Source organism: Vicia villosa, unplaced genomic scaffold (assembly GCF_029867415.1).
Source record: "Vicia villosa cultivar HV-30 ecotype Madison, WI unplaced genomic scaffold, Vvil1.0 ctg.006067F_1_1, whole genome shotgun sequence".
NCBI classification, from domain to species: Eukaryota; Viridiplantae; Streptophyta; class Magnoliopsida; order Fabales; family Fabaceae; genus Vicia; species Vicia villosa.
In genome coordinates this window covers 19171-37500 of record NW_026706723.1, presented here as the reverse complement: position 1 = coordinate 37500, position 18330 = coordinate 19171, and positions in this window count along the sequence as shown.

Genomic DNA, 18330 nt, shown 5'->3' with positions numbered 1-18330 from the left:
GTAAGTTCGACAAGAAGAAGGGCAAAAGCCAGTCAAAGTCTTATAGTGGCGAAGCATCTGGTATTCGATGCTATCATTGTAAGAAGGAGGGTCACACTAGAAAGGTGTGCCCTGAACGCCTGAAAGATCATGGAGGTCAAGGATAATGGCAATGCAACCATTGTTCAAGATGATTTTGAATCATCTGATGTCCTTGTGGTTTCAAGCAATGACTCTAGGAAGGAGTGGATTATGGACTCAGGTTGCACTTGGCACATGACTCCAAACAAAGACTTGTTCGAGGAATTATGTGATCAAGATGGTGGATCAGTGCTGCTGGGAAACAATAAAGCTTGCAAAATTGCAGGTGTTGGATCTGTGAGATTCAAGCTCCATGATGAGTCAATAAGGTTGTTGACTGAAGTCAGGTATGTTCCTGATTTAAAGAGAAATCTACTTTCTCTTGGTGAATCCAACAAGAAAGGATATGTTTTCCAAGGAGAGAAAAATGTTCTAAGAGTTATGAAGGGGTCGAAGGAAGTCTTGAGAGGCGTGAAGAAACAAGGCTTGTATACCCTTGAGGCTGAAGTTGTAAGTGGTTCGACAAATGTTGCATCCACGAAACCTTTATCGAAGACAGAAATCTGGCACATGAGATTGGGCCATGTCAGTGAAAGGGGTCTGGTCGAATTAGGGAAACAAAATCTGCTTGGTGGAGACAAAGTCGAAAAGCTGAAATTTTGTGAACCCTGTGTACTTGGAAGATCTTGTAGAGTGAAGTTCAACAAAGGCAAACAAAGAACACGTGGATCCCTTGATTACATCCATGCTGGTCTTTGGGGGCCTGCAAGGTGTCCATCACATTCAGGAGCAAGGTATTTTCTATCCATAGTTGATGATTATTCCAGGAAGTTATGGGTATTCATCCAGAAGACTAAGCATGAAACTTTTGAGAATTTCAAAAGTTGGAAGACTCTGGTTGAAAATCAGACTGGCAGAAAGGTCAAGAGGTTGAGAACCGACAATGGCCTTGAACTTTGCAATGAGGCATTCGACAGTTTTTGTGCGGGCTCTAGTATTGCAAGACACATAACTACTGCAGGTACTCCACAGCAAAATGGTTTGGCTGAAAGGTTTAATCGAACTATTTTGGAGAGAGTCAGATGCATGTTGACTAGTGCGGGGTTACAGAAGGTGTTATGGGCTGAGGCTGTTTCGACAGCAACATATCTGATAAACAGATGTCCTTCGATAGCGTTATATATGAAGACACCTGAAGAAGTTTGGTCGGGGCATCCACCAGATCTCGACAAACTGAGAGTATTTGGCTGCGTAGCCTATGCTCACATTAGGCAAGACAAGGTCGAACCTAGAGCTCTGAAATACATGTTCATGGGATACCATGAAGGAGTCAAAGCTTATAGGCTATGGTGCCTAGAGCCAGGTCACAGGAGGTGTATCACCAGTCGAGATGTAGTTTTCAATGAAGCTGAAATGGCTTTTAAGAAAAATGATGATGTTGGTTGAAGTACAGAAACATCTAACGAAGAGCTGGAACAGGTAGAGATTCCTGTTGAGGAGGAGCATGTTGATGCTGAATTGCATATCCCTGATGAAGTCGAAGAAGAAGTAGAAGATGCTGAGGAAACTGTCGATGACTACCTATTGTCAAGAGATAGGTCAAGAAGAGCTATCAAGCCACCTCAGAGACTTGGGTATGCAGACCTTATAGCTTATGCCTTAATCTCTACAAGTGAGGTTCTAGACGAAGAACCTAAAGACCACAAGGAAGTTATGAGGATTCGAAATAAGACTGAATGGCTGAAGGCCGTGGATGATGAGATGAAATCTCTTCATTATAATCACACTTGGGAACTGATCAAGAAACCTGCTGGGGCAAGGTTAGTCAGCTGTAAATGGATTTTCAAAGTTAAGGAAGGAATCGAAGGAGTGACGTCGAAAAGATACAAGGCAAGGTTAGTTGCAAGGGGTTTCACTCAGAAAGAAGGTGTCGACTTCAATGATGTGTTTTCTCCTGTTGTGAAGCATAGGTCCATTCGAATGTTGCTTGCCATGGTGGCACAGTTCGATCTTGAACTGGAACAGATGGATGTGAAAACTGCGTTTTTGTATGGTGATCTAGATGAAACGATCCTGATGAGGCAACCTGAAGGGTATGTCAAAAAGGGAAAGGAAGATTATGTGTGCAAGCTAAAGAGATCTTTGTATGGGCTGAAACAATCTCCTCGACAGTGGAATAGTAGATTCGACAAGTTCATGGCACGCATAAGTTTCATTAGAAGTCAGTTCGACCACTGTGTTTACTTCAGATTTAGACCTGGTAATTCATTTGTTATCTTGTTGCTTTATGTGGATGATATTCTCATAGCAAGAAACAATGTCGAAGATGTAATGAGGGTGAAGGCTGAACTCAATAAGGAGTTCGATATGAAGGATCTGGGAGCCGCTTCCAGGATTCTTGGAATTGACACTCGAAGAGATAGAAAGAAGTTGAATTTATGCTTATCTCAAGAGGCATATCTACGAAAGATTCTCAAAAGATTTGGTATGTCGAATTCGAAGCCAGTTATGACTCCGACAAACCCTCAATTCAAGCTGAGTATTGATCAGTGTCCCAATACTGATGTCGAAAGAGCCTATATGAATAGCATCCCATATGCTAATATAGTTGGTTCTTTGATGTATGCTATGGTTTGTACTAGACTCAACATAGCATATGCAGTAAGTCTTTGTTAGCTGAAGATTTCGTTTTGAAGTATTTATCCTTCGAAGAGGTAGAAAATCGAAGGAAAGATGGTTACTGATGGCCATCCCTTAAAAATAAAAGGATGACTACTGATGGTCATGCTTCAAGAATAAATATTTCTAAGTTCACTATGAAGATAATGAATACTGAAAGCTAGTGAAAAGTATGTGTCTTCGGGGACTTAGACGAATTTGTAAATATATTCAAGTATTACTACTTAGCGTGTTTTTCGTAGTGTTTTTAATACACTGCCACGCGTCGAAGACGGACTCAGGCGGGAAGATTTGAAATTCGAAGACGGTTTTGTAACTGTCCAGTAATAGATGGCATCGCTAGAAGTCCTTATGAGAAACGTGGCAGCAGATTAGTATAGGATTCTGGGTGTTCATTTTGTACAAATCACTCACATATTTACTCAAGTATCAAGCGTTAAGAGAAAGAGTTCGCTGAGAAAATGTACGTATGACACCACCATTTTAATACATGTGTATTATCCTTTGCTTTTAAATATCTTTCAGAATTACTGCATTTCGTTTACTTCTTGTCATTTACATTTCTGTATCTTTACTTTAACGTCATTTACTTTCGAATTACTTTCATGCTATTTACTTTCAAAGTCTTTTACATTTCTGCAGTTTAAGATTCTTTACGTTTCAATTGTCCTTTTAATTTTCTATGTTATGTCACTTATCTTTTCGTTGAAGTCACATTTATATGTAACAAAGTGATTGTCAAGACTATTTGTTCTGTTAATCGAACAACGCCTATTGAAGAAGACAAATAATGAATATGATTCGAATAAACATTGATGACAATCTTCTTGACTATGTGTCCTAGGATCAATCTAGTCGATCCTGCAAGTAACCAAATCTTATTTATTATAGTTTGGAAGACTAGCGGTTGTTTACCGGAAATCACCGTAAACAAATTGGCACGCCCAGTGGGACAGTGTCAAGCAGATAGTTTTAATCAATTGCTTTATTTTTGTCTAGACAATATCAAGATCTTGTATGAACCTTAGGAACGGTAAATTAAAGAACAGTGCACAACCGATTCCCAAACGAAGGTACAACAGGAAAATGGTCGTTACGGCCAGTGCAGGGGGTAATCAAGATCCCCCACAAGGTTCAGGATCAGGAGCGGCAAATTCGACTTCTACTCAAGAAACACGAGATGCAACGGGTCCAAATGGATCGAGACCTGCAGATAATTCCCAGACTATGCCTGAAAATAATACAGGACCCTCAGGGACTATTCCAGTTTCAGCGTCGACAACCGCACCCTCATCCACAAGCGCAGAGGACGTATTGTTTGCCTCGACAAATGCTGCAAACAATTTGTTTGGTCAAGGCGCGAATTCTGCTTTCGAATGGAGACCAAATAATCCATACGGAATGCCATACCAATATGGAACAGGCGTACGAGGGGCAGGACCTATATATGCCCCAACTAACAATGCGACATTTTCACCAAATGTTAGTTCAGTGGGTCGAAGTGCACATAACACTGGTTTCTCTACCCAGATGCGTCACTTTACCACAAATAACCAAGCAGCATTTCGACAAGAAATGGATGCAAGCAACCATGATATGGTAGGGGTTTTGGCCAGAGAATTGACTTCAGTTTTAAGCCCACTAATGGCAAATGTTACTTCTACAAATAGAGAAAACATGGAGACGTTCCAAAAGATATCATCTCAAATGAATCGAATGGCAGAATTCATGGGAGTAACGCCGCCTAAAAGGAAAGACAAACAGCCTTCGAATCAAGAAGAGAGGCCCATTTTAGAACGTGTACAAGACATAGTTCCATCATCTAGGATGGCTACTAGGGATGTAGGCCCCTCACGAAGAACGGAGGTGTTCGAAGGAACTCCAATAATTAACTTAGAAGCTTCAAATCAAAGAACCGTCCCCGTTCGACAAGAAACGGAGGAGGAGCAACCCAGATTAAGGATTGTGGGTAGGAACGAACACCCAGATGAGATTGTTCAAAGAGTCAGAAGAGAAAATCTGGCTACAGAAAATAACCTAACTGCCATGATAGAAAGGGTTATGGCTAATAATGGCCTTAGTACTGGACTTAGACGTCCAAACTATACATCCCCTATATCAGATTATATCATGCAGACAGAATTGCCTAGGGGCACTAAGGTACCCAAATTTACAAAATTTTCAGGCGAAACGAACGAGTCAACGGTGGAACATATTGCTAGATATTTGACAGAAGCAGGAGACTTAGCGGGAAACGAGGATTTAAGGATCAAGTATTTCCCTAGTTCGCTGACAAAAAATGCCTTCATTTGGTTTACTACTTTGCCACCAAATTCGATAGATGCATGGGCATACTTGGAAAGACTTTAGCAATTCTACATGGGTCAAACTAAGATAAGTTTGAAAGAATTGGCCAGTGTTAAAAGAAAATTCACAGAAACAATTGATGATTATTTAAATAGGTTCCGTCTGTTGAAATCAAGGTGTTTTACAACAGTCCCAGAGCATGAACTTGTTGAAATGGCTGCAGGTGGTCTAGATTATTCAATAAGAAAGAAACTAGATACCCAATACCTTAGGGACATGGCCCAATTAGCAGATAGGGTTCGACAAGTCGAACGACTGAAGGCAGAAAAAGTTAGGGCGGATAAAAGTTATAAGAAAGAGAGAATAGCGTACGTCGAAGCCGAGGACGCTGATGATGAGTCTTTCAATGACTCGTATAGCCCTGAAGAAGTCGAAATAGACCTAGCTGAATTGAAAGAGGCGCCACCTTACGCCTGCAAATTGCTAAATCCTGCCAATGGAAAAAACCCAGTGGAAAACGATAAGAATGATAGGTTCCCTAAGAAAACTTATACATTCGACATTACCAAGTGTGATGAAATATTTGATTTATTGGTAAAAGATGGCCAAATGATACTACCCCCAAATTCAAAAATTCCTCCGTTGGAACAACGGAAGAAAAGAGGTTTTTGTAAATATCATGGGTTTTTAGGCCATAAAACTTCTCAATGTTTTCTTTTCAGGGATCTAATTCAAAATGCTCTCAATGATGGAAGGTTGAAGTTTGCTGACAAAACCAAGAGTCATATGAGGGTCGATACCAATCCCCTAAACATTGCTGACGCTAGCCTCTGTGAGGTAGAAGATATCAACATGGTGGAGGCTTCTGAAGTCGAGGTTGTGGAGACTAAAGCAATGTTCAATGGAAAGCAGGCTACTGAAAGCCTAAAAAGTGAAATAGTCTTCAACACTGTTGTTGAAGAATCTTCCAAGACAGAAATAACTGAAGCATCGAAGGAAGAAAACAGTGAGGCCACTGAAGACCTCAGGATGAAACTCCAGAAAATCCAGATCTCTGAAGTTCCTCCAGCAGCGGTTAACATGGTCAGCGCCAGACGACCAGTGTCTGAATTTGGCGAACTAGAGACATGGCTGACGAGGAAAAATGGGGGCATCGAAGTTCCTCCTAGAACCGAAAGCCTCAAAGAATATCTCTGGAATTGCCACGAGAGAAATGGTGGTAAGCAATGGATGTGTCTAAGGTGTTCGATCATGCTGAATCAAAGGGTCGAAGCCAACTTCGAAAGGGTTCGACGCGAAAGGTGGGATCACCCAGGAAGAGAGCCAAATCCCCTACTACAACTGTACCCAAAGATGGAGGAAAGCTTGGTAGGATTTTTGGTCAGATGCCACAAAGAAAACACTGAAGTTGCTCTCTGCCCAAGATGTGGGGCAGTCTATGACGAAATGCTAGCACGATCATTCGAATGTGTGTATTGCTACATGAGTCAAGAAACTCAGGGGTTGCGTCCTAACCTGTACGGTTTCGACACACAGACTACAACAAAGAGGCCTGATAGCCCACACCCCAGAACTCGAAGGGTGACTTTCAAAATCCCTGCAGATGCGCCAAGGGATAGGTGGGTACAAGCTGATGCAAGAACCAACAAATGGCGAAGTTGGGACCAAGGTGGAAGAACTGCAATGGCATATAGGAAACAATTCCAAAGACCAAATCGAGAGGCGTATCGGTTGGAGAATTATAAAGGAAGAAATCCTATGTCCCGGTCTCAGTGGAGAAGGCATCAGAGAATGAAAAAGGCTCAGAAGGAATACAGGCCAAGAGAAGCTGGAGAATCTAGTAGCAACCAAGCCCCATACCAGGGGGCAAAGTCAAACAAACCTCCGGTAGAACGCAGATTATTCGAAGCTGAAAAACTCTTGGATGAAGAAGACAAGATGCGTTCAAATTCTTGGAAAGAAGAGGATAGAATGACAAATGATTTTGATTTTGATGGAGTGTCATCTATAAACTTGAATTGTAATGTTGTTTCCGTACTCCCTCACGAGTTTAATCAGGAAACTGAAGTAGAAGACTGTGAAGAGGCTGATATCGAAGAAATGACAAAACACAAACCTGTGTGTTACTATGTGCTGAATAATGGTGCAGTAGAAGAACAGAATGCTTTCTTCGAAAGGCCTGATGAGGGTATGCGAAATCATTTGAAGCCACTCTATATCAGGGCTAAGATTGAGAACGTGGGCATAAATAAAGTCCTAGTTGATGGGGGAGCAGCAGTGAACCTAATGCCTCAATACATGCTAAAAAGAATTGGTATGTTCGATACGGATATAAGGCAACATAACATGGTTTTATCTAACTACGAAGGCAAAATAGGACAAACACTGGGAGTTGTTCAAGTCAATTTGACAGTAGGCTCAGTTACCATGCCAACCATGTTCATGGTTATACCAGCAAAGGCAAACTACAACCTTTTGCTTGGTAGGGAATGGATTCATGGAGTAGCAGTTGTGCCCTCAACAATGCATCAGAGGGTGACAATTTGGAGAGAAGATGGTATAGTGGAGAATATCGAAGGTGATCAGAGTTACTACATGGCTGAGGTCAACCAGGTGAACAAAAACAACTTCAACAGGAACTTGGCAAACATAGGACCTTGTCATGCTGCAGAAGAGATGTATACCCCAAATAAAAATGCATTATACTATTTAACTTTACACCCAAATGGATTCCAATGGGATAGAGAGATCATGGATGGTCCACCAGATACAGCACCATTGGAGAATTATCCGACAGTACGGCCAACAGGCTGGGACGATGACATTAATCATGTCTGAGTCTTCGTTCTTCGAAAAGATTTCGGCCTATGTGGCCGAGAACAAAAGAAAGGCGGCTCTCGAAGCCGAACTATTAGATACAAAGATAGATGCAGTTTCAACCAAAGAAGGAATAACAGAATTGGAGATACGTGCGAGTGTCGAACTCCCTGAACACACGACTCCAGACGAAGAGATCATAAGAGAAAAACCAAACCAAAGGTTGGATGCAATATACGATGAAGAACCTTTGGGGTTCGAAAAAGACCCAATGGCGCCGAATATAAAGATGTTGGCCCAAGATCCACTTGGAGACAGTGATCAAAAAAGGATAACGTATATCAGCGCGAAGCTAGAACCAGAATTGAAAGCAACGGTCATCAAAATGTTGAAAGAAAACAGAGATTGTTTTGCTTGGGACTATGATGAGATGCCTGGTCTAGGAAGGGATTTAGTCGAATTAAAATTACCAATTAAAGAAGGGAAGAAGCCCATAAAGCAAACTCCCAGAAGATTCGCGCCAGAGATTCACTCGAAGATTAAAGCAGAGGTCGAAAGACTCTTACGGTGCAAATTTATCCAAACTACAAGGTATGTTGAGTGGATTGCTAATATAGTACCTGTAATTAAAAAGAATGGCTCATTAAGAGTATGCATAGACTTTCGTGACCTTAATGCAGCTACTCCTAAGGACGAATATCCCATGCCTATAGCAGAAATGTTAGTAGACTCAGCCGCAGGTTTTGAGTATTTAAGCATGTTGGATGGATATTCGGGATACAATCAAATTTTTATAGCGGAAGATGATGTATCCAAGACAGCATTTCGTTGCCCAGGGGCAATAGGCACTTACGAATGGGTTGTGATGCCTTTTGGTTTAAAAAACGCTGGGGCAACTTATCAAAGAGCAATGAATTCTATATTTCATGATTTTATAGAAACATTCATGCAAGTGTATATAGATGACATTGTGGTAAAATCTACCTCGGGTATGAGTCATCTCGATCATCTGAGCCAATCATTCGAAAGAATGAGGAAATATGGCTTGAAGATGAACCCCCTTAAATGTGCTTTCTTTGTGCAGGCAGGTGATTTCTTGGGGTTCGTAGTCCACAAAAAAGGGATAGAAATCAACCAGAACAAGACGAAAGCCATTAGGGAAACCAAGTCCCCATCCACGAAGAAAGAACTACAATCATTATTGGGCAAGATAAACTTCTTAAGGAGATTTATCTCTAACTTGAGTGGACGTACGCAAGCTTTCTCACCTCTACTTCGGCTTAAGCAAGGAAGATTCGAATGGCGGGCGGAGCATCAAGAAGCTTTCGATCAGATAAAGCAATACTTGACTTGTCCACCAATTCTATCTCCCCCAAATGGGAAGAAGCACATGCGCCTATACATTTCAGCATCAGATAAAACAATAGGCAGCATGCTTGCCCAGGAGGATGAGAATGGCATCGAGAGAGCCATTTATTACTTAAGTAGAGTACTCAATGATGCAGAGACTAGATATACTGATATAGAAAAACTCTGCCTTTGTTTGTATTTCTCCTGTATCAAACTTAAGTATTATATAAAGCCAGTTGATGTTTACGTTTCATCTCATTGTGATGTTATTAAACATATGTTATCTAAGCCAATACTACATAGTCGAATTGGCAAATGGGCTTTGGCCCTTACTGAATATTCATTAATATTTCAGCCTCTCAAGGCAATGAAAGGTCAGATTGTGTCAGACTTCATTGTCGACCATGCAGTGGTTGAGAATCATCAGCATTATGTGGACTTAAAACCTTGGAAGTTATATTTCGATGGTTCAACGCATAGAGAGGGTACTGGGGTTGGAATATTGATAATTTCTCCTGATGGAATTCCAACAAAGCTCAAGTTTAAAATCGAAGGTCCATTATGCTCCAACAATGAAGCTGAATACGAAGCATTAATTGCTGGACTTGAGGCTTTGTTAGAATTGGGGGCAACCAGAGTCGAAATTAAAGGAGACTCCGAATTGGTCATCAAACAATTGACAAAGGAGTACAAGTGTATCAAAGAGAATTTGATCATGTATTTTGTCATCACAAATAGGCTACTCAAGAAATTCGAATATGTGGAATTAAAACACGTATCAAGGGTGAATAACCAGGAAGCAAACGACTTGGCACAATTAGCTTCAGGATATAAAGTGTCAAAAGAAAAGTTGGAGGAATTGATTGAAGTAAGAGGAAGAGCAATGTTTACTAAACTTTCGCCAAGTGATCTAGAGAACTCACAATTGGGTTATGCCAACAAAGAACAATTCGAAGTACTAAATATAGACTCATTGGCAGACACAGATTGGAGGAGTCCAATTATTAGCTACCTAAAAAACCCTTCGACGGATACAGACAGGAGAACCAAGTATAGAGCATTGTCATATTTTTTGATGGGAAATGAATTATTCAAGAAAACTCCTGAAGGGGTATTGTTGAAATGCTTGGGTGAAGCAGAAGCATATTTGGCTCTGTCGAACGTTCATAGTGGGGCATGTGGTGCACATCAAGCAGGGCACAAAATGAAATGGCTCTTGTTTCGTTATGGGATGTATTGGCCTTCGATGTTAAAGGATTGCATAGAGTTTGCGAAAGGGTGCCAAGAGTGCCAAGAACATGCAGGTATCCAACACGCTCCAGCGAACGAATTAAGTACAATAGTAAAACCATGGCCTTTCAGGGGATGGGCATTAGATTTGATTGGAGAAATTCGCCCCAAGTCATCTAAAGGTCAAAGGTACATTTTGGTAGGAATAGACTATTTCACAAAATGGGTCGAAGCAATACCTTTGGCAAATGTGGACCAAGAGGCTGTGATTGAGTTCATTCAGAAACACATTATATATAGGTTTGGAATCCCAGAAAGTATAACAACTGATCAGGGATCAGTCTTTACTGGACGAAAAATGCAAGACTTTGCCAGAGAAATAGGTTTCAAGTTATTTACTTCCACACCTTATTACGCCCAAGCAAATGGACAGGTTGAAGCAGCAAACAAAATAATAATTGGCCTTATTAAGAAACATGTGGGAAAGAAACCTAAGAATTGGCATAAGACTTTAGATCAAGCGCTCTGGGCTTGTCGGACATCTCCAAAAGAAGCCACAAATACAACTCCTTTCCAGTTGACGTTTGGACATGATGCAGTACTCCCGATTGAGATATGTTTGCAATCAGTAAGAATACAAAGACAAGCAGACATTCCTCCCAACTTATACTGGGAGTTAATGATGAATGAATTAGTAGATTTGGACGAAGACAGACTTCGAGCACTGGAAATGATAAAAAGGCAAAAAGAAAGAGTGTCCAGAGCTTATAATAAAAAGGTGAAAGGTAAAACTTTTGTTAATAATGACTTAGTCTGGAAAGTTATTTTACCTATAGATCGAAAGAATTAGGCACTTGGTAAATGGTCCCCACATTGGGAAGGACCCTTTCGAATCTTAAAAGTATTCTCGAACAATGCTTACGAAATTGAAGAATTAGCAGAAGATCATAGGATCTTGAGAGTAAACGGGAAATATTTGAAGAGATATAAACCAAGTATGCACGAAGTAAGGATTGCAAAGACGTAGATACTCAGGGTACTACAAAAAGCCAAAATGGTCAGGCGTGTGTCAAAAAATATACTTCACATTGACCAAAATGGCTTCACAATCAGAAAGAATTATGGAAAGAAAAAATCAAAGAAGACACCAAAATATTCTTTTCATTTCAAGCATAGGAGTACATTCATTACAAAAAGATCCAAAGAATAGGATCTGAGGTTACAAAAAGAAAGGAAGGCATATATATATAAAAAGATTAAACCTAAGGTAAAAACTTGCTAGTTAATCCTCTGGTCTAAATTGTCCAAAGACAACACAGGAGAAGGTTCAGCCTCGAACATATCCCTGGCTCCAGAATCACGCATCCTCCTCACTACGCCTTTCTTAAGAAAAATGTAACTAAGAAGTCTCCCGTAGGGAAGACAAGTCACAACCACTCGACGATCAACACCGGCAGAGACAGCTTTAACAAGTCCTTTGAAGATCATTAAAGGAATGTTAATTTTCCTCCCTCGAAGACCACAGAGGATGAACTCCAAGTCTTCAACCATGATGTTGTTTTCGTCGATCCGCCGAGGTTGGAAGTTCCCCACGAGCATCTGGTGCCAGATCCTGATGACTTTGGCACTGAAGCGATCATTGTCCATAAGAGTTCTCAACATGAGATGAGTAGTCATGCTGAAACTGTTGTCATCAAAAGTTTCACCAGAGTTATTGCATTTTATCAGGTTGGCAATAGTGGTGGGAGTAATGCTGAGACGAGCGTGTCGAATCTCAGAATTAATGGTGGTCTTACCTTCAGGATCTATGCGTAAGGACGCATTCATCCAGAATTCTGCCACCATGTTGGGGTAAATAGCACCCTCCAAGACTTCTTCAAAATAGAAGTCCAGTTCTTGGTTGACAAACAGGGTTTCGAGGTTGATGAAATGACGAACAAGTTCATCCTCAGAGAGTCTGAACTCGCCTCTGATGAGGGCTTTGATGTCGTTAAAGAAGAGAGGTTCAGCCATTGTAAGGTAAGAAAGTTGTTCTAAGAAAGAAGTTGTGTGTTTTCTTTTTCTGTGTTTGGTTTGGAGAGAAAACGCATGAATGAGAAATGAAGTTGATATTAGACCCTTTATATAGACTGGGAATACTGAAGGGTGGGTTTTAATTGTTAATGAGTGATTGGACTGCGGTTGGTTTTCCAAAGAAAGGAGTTATGGCTTCCGCCGTTTCCCGCCCTTGGAAGTTGAGAAGTAATCATTAAACTGATGCACGCACGTCTTAAAACCGACGTTTTGGAGAAAGTGATGTCACTTTTTTATAATGATTATGGCTAGAAGAAGTGGAAACGTCAAGTCTAGAGGCAAGAATGCTGCGAAAGATGTTCAGGATTCTACACGTCGCATTAAATAAAAAGCACTGTAGAGAATCTAAAGATATATTTTGGCAGAAATGTTTAGATTCGCTAAAAGTAATGCTGGCAAACATTATAGATATAAATGGGAGTCAAGCATACAAATATTATGAGTCTACAATAGTTTCGATTACAAAACAAAGGTGCAACAAGTAACAGGACTGAAAGCATCTAGTTAAAATCTTCAGGGAGATCCGTTTTGATCTTCAAGTATTGAGTCTCCCACGAAGACATACGAAGCTCGATTAGTGCCCGTTGTTTCTTCAAACTTTCGATTTTTGGCACTAATTTCTGTGCAGTCTCGAAATGTCTAATGCCCGACTGCACCACTTCGAGCAAATCTTGTTGGTTAGATTTTTGTATGGCTGCCTGACAACGTTCAGCTTCTTTGATCTTGCCCTCGAGTGCCTTTATCTCTTGTTTCCAGGAGTTGATGTTCTGCTCATAATCATCAAAGGCCTTCTGATTTTCTGAATGTTTGAGCTTGAGGGCCTCACCTTGTTTCGTTGCGTCCACAGCAGAGTTCCATGAAGAGTCATGAGAGGTCTTTGTCTCAGATAGCTCTTTTTCGACATTTTGCCTTCGAAGAATGTTGGCCTGGAGTTGCTCGAGTAGAGAGCCTAACAGAACAATTACCTCTGAAACTTCTGTGGAAACTTGAAGCAAATCTACCTTCTTTAGAAGTTGATTTAAGTTGTGACTCTTAATAGGTTCCCGGTTGAGGACATCTACAAGATTGACCCCAAAGAATCTCTCCTTTATTTGTCGGAGGAGGCTAGGAATGTCTTCTTTATCACCAGATTCTACAGTTGCAACTGGAGAGACATTAAGCTCTGAAGGCGAAGAAGTATTCGCATCCATGATGGCCTTTAAGAAACTAAGAGGATTAGTTTGCTTAAGTTGTTCCAGCTCCAAAGGAGTAGGCTTCATGGGGGCAAGCGTCGAAGTTGTCTCAGGAATGGTTTTCGTCTCAAGAGTCGAAGTCCCTTGAGGATCTTGTTTTGCTGGTTGAGAAATTTCTTCCATAACACCTTGCTCCGACGCAGTATCTTCACTGTCATGTGTTTGGGGGTTCACATTGTCGCTGCCTGAGAATGGGTGATCTTCTTCAAAATTCTTGTCTTGATGAGTAGGTGGGGATTCGTCAGTGGAGTGACTTTCTTCAACTGGTTCATTAGGCAATATGGTAGCAATTGGCCTAACGTCTTCAAAGACTGGCGAAAGAACATGGGTTTGATTTTGGGATGTACCTATGTTAAATAGAGCAAAGTTAGTTATAAAGATAAACCTTTGAGAGGTTTAGTTGACGAAAGTTAAAATTTGACAATTACCGTAAAGTTTGTCAACATTTAGGGTAAAGCCATGGTCCTTGAAACCTGAAGTGGCAGTGCCAGCGTCTTCCTGCAATAACAAGGTAAATGTCAGTTTAATTATTTGGTTAAGATCATAAGATAATATGTGGGTTGGAACCCAAATACCTTGGTTGGGATAGTGTCTGGACTTGAATTATGACTTTCCACAACGAAAGCATTGCTAGCAGCTTTCAAAGGAGACTCTTCAGAGGACACTTTATCACCAGGAGAAGCAGTTTTAGAGGGGCTTGTCTTTTTCCCTTTTCTTGAAGGGGTAACAGCTTTTTGTCTCTTCTTGTATCCTTGTCTAGTTTGGGGAGGGGATTTATCTTCACCATCTGAAGCAGCTGTCGAGGAAGCTTTCCGCTTCGAACCTGTTGGGGGTTTCGAGCTCTGGCAAATAGACGAAAAGTAAGATGGAGACTGCTCACAGATTGTGCAAAATCAAGAATATGAGATGAGTATGTACCGTGGGCTTCTTGCCAGTAACGATGGAATCACTTCCACTTGGTTTGTTGCTCTGAGATGTCCCAGAATCTTTTTGGGCAGAAGCTTCCTTGATCTTCCTTCTTCGTGCAACAGCTGTAGTTGAAACTGAAATCAGTATATCAGCAAAGAAAAGAAAAGTCAGTCGAAAAGATTGTCTTAATTCAAACCTTTAGGTATTGGGGTCAGGACACGAACATGTTTAAGATCTATATGAAGATGTCCTTTGAAAGTATCCAAGGTATGCTTAGTCGGAACCACTCGTTCAGCGCGTTTTTTGGTACTCTCTTGAAGAATTTTGAGAGCATTCCCACACACGAACCAGTCTGGGAAAGGAGGACTTAGAGCCACACCAAAATCAGCACTTGGTAGTGGAGGGAATTTTGGAGGATTAAGTTTGAAAGCCACTTCATAACGTAGTTCTGGTCGAACATACGAGGGCAACTTCAACTTATCCAGTTTGGCGGAAAACTTTTCGCGCAAAATGACTGCAGCCTCACGAACGGTCCGACTAAGATCATCAGGCCTGTAGATAGTTTCAAAGAATTTTTGAAAAGCTTGGATTTCTTTAATATGAGTTGAAGTACCTTTTTGAAAATTCTCCTGCACATCAGTAAAAGCTGCAGTTAGTGCTTGAGCAAGGCTATCAGCATCAAAGATTTGGGAGCTATAATAATCCGTCCACCATTGATGAAAGTCTGGTGTAGAATAAAAAGCAGGTTCGAAAGAGACAGGAGGAAGTTTGGTGGTGCCAACGTATTTGTTGATTTTTGTTTTACATTCTTCTTCAGTCAAGTACAAGGTATGGAAACACATATGGTTTCTTTTCTCATATAAACACTTGGGTTTTATTTGAACCAACCCAAACTGTCTCGAGACCAAATTTGGTTGGTAGCACATGAGAATGCATTGACCCTTTGATGGTCGAAGGCGATGGGATAATAACCTTGGAGTCAGAAAGGCTTCCCAAATTTCCATAGACTCAGTTTGTTGATCCTGAGATGTTGATGGAAATTTTCGAGTAAACCATTCAGGACCTATTGTTCTGTGTACAAAGGGAGCCATAGAAGGATCGAACTGGTTACGCCGGGCAAACATCATCGAATACGCCAAGAAGTGTTCACGAAGCTTTCCAATTTCTTCTTTTGGAGTTAGGTAAGCTAACCTGGTCCCTTCTATAGTTCGATTCTTGATTTTGCTATCCTCCTCATTGACATTTCCTCGAAAGGGAAGGTGAGTTTCGAATGTAGCATTAAGCCATAGTTGTAATAGCCAGAAAGGGCCAGCATAAAGTAAACTACCGGATTTGAAATTTTTGGTAAGGGTTGCAGCTTCGCTGAGGTTTTCATAAAGAGACCCTAAAAGCAGTTGGCTGAGGTTGAGCTTTTTTCCAGCATGCAACTGATTAGCCATGCAAAGATATCTCTTTGCGACTTGAATAGATCTTGAACAGAAGGCACATCGTGAAAGCCATAGCGCTAGAAAAGCAATATGTTCTTCATCGGATACTGCCGTTTCGGTGGTAATATGGTGATTCTGGATGAATGCAGTATAAGTGACTTGTGAGTCATTAAAACCAATAGTATCATCATCCATTTCATTAGGATCGAAGGTTTCGCCAGTTGGTCGAAGTCCTGTAATCGCAGCCACATCAAAAAGAGTAGGGGTAACCATTCCACAAGGAAGATGGAAAGTGTTGTGAGAAGCATCCCAAAAGTGAACCGCTGCTACTAACATGGGTTGGTTGTATTCTAAACCTGTCTTTGACAGTTGAATCAAATCGTATATTCCTAACAATTTCCAGAAGGATTCTTTCTGTTTCTCTACTTTTTCTAACCAGGCATAGTACAAATCAGGATCCTTGGCCAAAGGAATTGACCTAAACACTTTTACAGAGTTGGTCATATAGTTTACCCTAATTTTCGCTAAAGCTAAAGGAGTTTCAGTGGGAGTTTCTTCCATGTTAGCAGATTTTTCTGAGGGAGAACAGCCATCTTCATCTATCCTAATTTTGCTAACTAATGGTCTAGTCTTGTAATAAGCAGGGAAGAATCTATTCAGAGATGGGATATTTTCACCTGGTAATGGACCCATAAAAGCGAGAGATTTTCCAGAAAGTTCAAAGGGAATGATTACCTGGGAGGCGTAAATAGCGCGTATTTCTTCGGTGTTAGGGTTTTGAACGTGCTCTTGTTCCCCAGACCGTATTGTTGATTGGAGCTTTAGAGTAGGTTGAAGAACATTTGAAGATGAAGCCATAGAGAAATTTCTGATTAAGAGAGCAAGATTTTGAAGAAATTGAAGATGTTTGGTTTTCTTTGAAGAAGATGAAGAAATAGGAATGAAAGTTTGTGTAGAAGTATAAGACCAAGTATTTAAAGGTTTAACGGAAACCCTTTTTAAATCTTTTGGGTAAAATCCAAAGAACACGTGGCGGCTGGTGATTTAATCCAACGGCGGTCGAATAAGAGATAGCTTCACTCCTAGCATGTAGGAGTAATGATCAAGAAGTAAGGTTAAAACGTGGGAATGTGAGTTATGAGAAGACATCTTTGAAAATGACAAGACGTTTCGGAAACAGGGTCATCAATGATTATGACGTTAGTCAGCAGTCTTGGAACTCTCAAAGATCAATAAAGAACGAAATCTTATAATGACAAGAAACGCCTATTTCTGTTGACTCTCGAAACAGGCATTTATTGGGGGCAATTTGTTAGCTGAAGATTTCGTTTTGAAGTATTTATCCTTCGAAGAGGTAGAAAATCGAAGGAAAGATGGTTACTGATGGCCATCCCTTAAAAATAAAAGGATGACTACTGATGGTCATGCTTCAAGAATAAATATTTCTAAGTTCACTATGAAGATAATGAATACTGAAAGCTAGTGAAAAGTATGTGTCTTCGGGGACTTAGACGAATTTGTAAATATATTCAAGTATTACTACTTAGCGTGTTTTTCGTAGTGTTTTTAATACACTGCCACGCGTCGAAGACGGACTCAGGCGGGAAGATTTGAAATTCGAAGACGGTTTCGTAACTGTCCAGTAACAGATGGCATCGCTAGAAGTCCTTATGAGAAACGTGGCAGCAGATTAGTATAGGACCGTTAAGGTCGAAACTAGTATAAATAGGAGTCTTAATGTTAGGATTCTGGGTGTTCATTTTGTACAAATCACTCACATATTTACTCAAGTATCAAGCGTTAAGAGAAAGAGTTCGCTGAGAAAATGTACGTATGACACCACCATTTTAATACATGTGTATTATCCTTTGCTTTTAAATATCTTTCAGAATTACTGCATTTCGTTTACTTCTTGTCATTTACATTTCTGTATCTTTACTTTAACGTCATTTACTTTCGAATTACTTTCATGCTATTTACTTTCAAAGTCTTTTACATTTCTGCAGTTTAAGATTCTTTACGTTTCAATTGTCCTTTTAATTTTCTATGTTATGTCACTTATCTTTTCGTTGAAGTCACATTTATATGTAACAAAGTGATTGTCAAGACTATTTGTTATGTTAATCGAACAACGCCTATTGAAGAAGACAAATAATGAATATGATTCGAATAAACATTGATGACAATCTTCTTGACTATGTTCCTAGGATCAATCTAGTCGATCCTGCAAGTAACCAAATCTTATT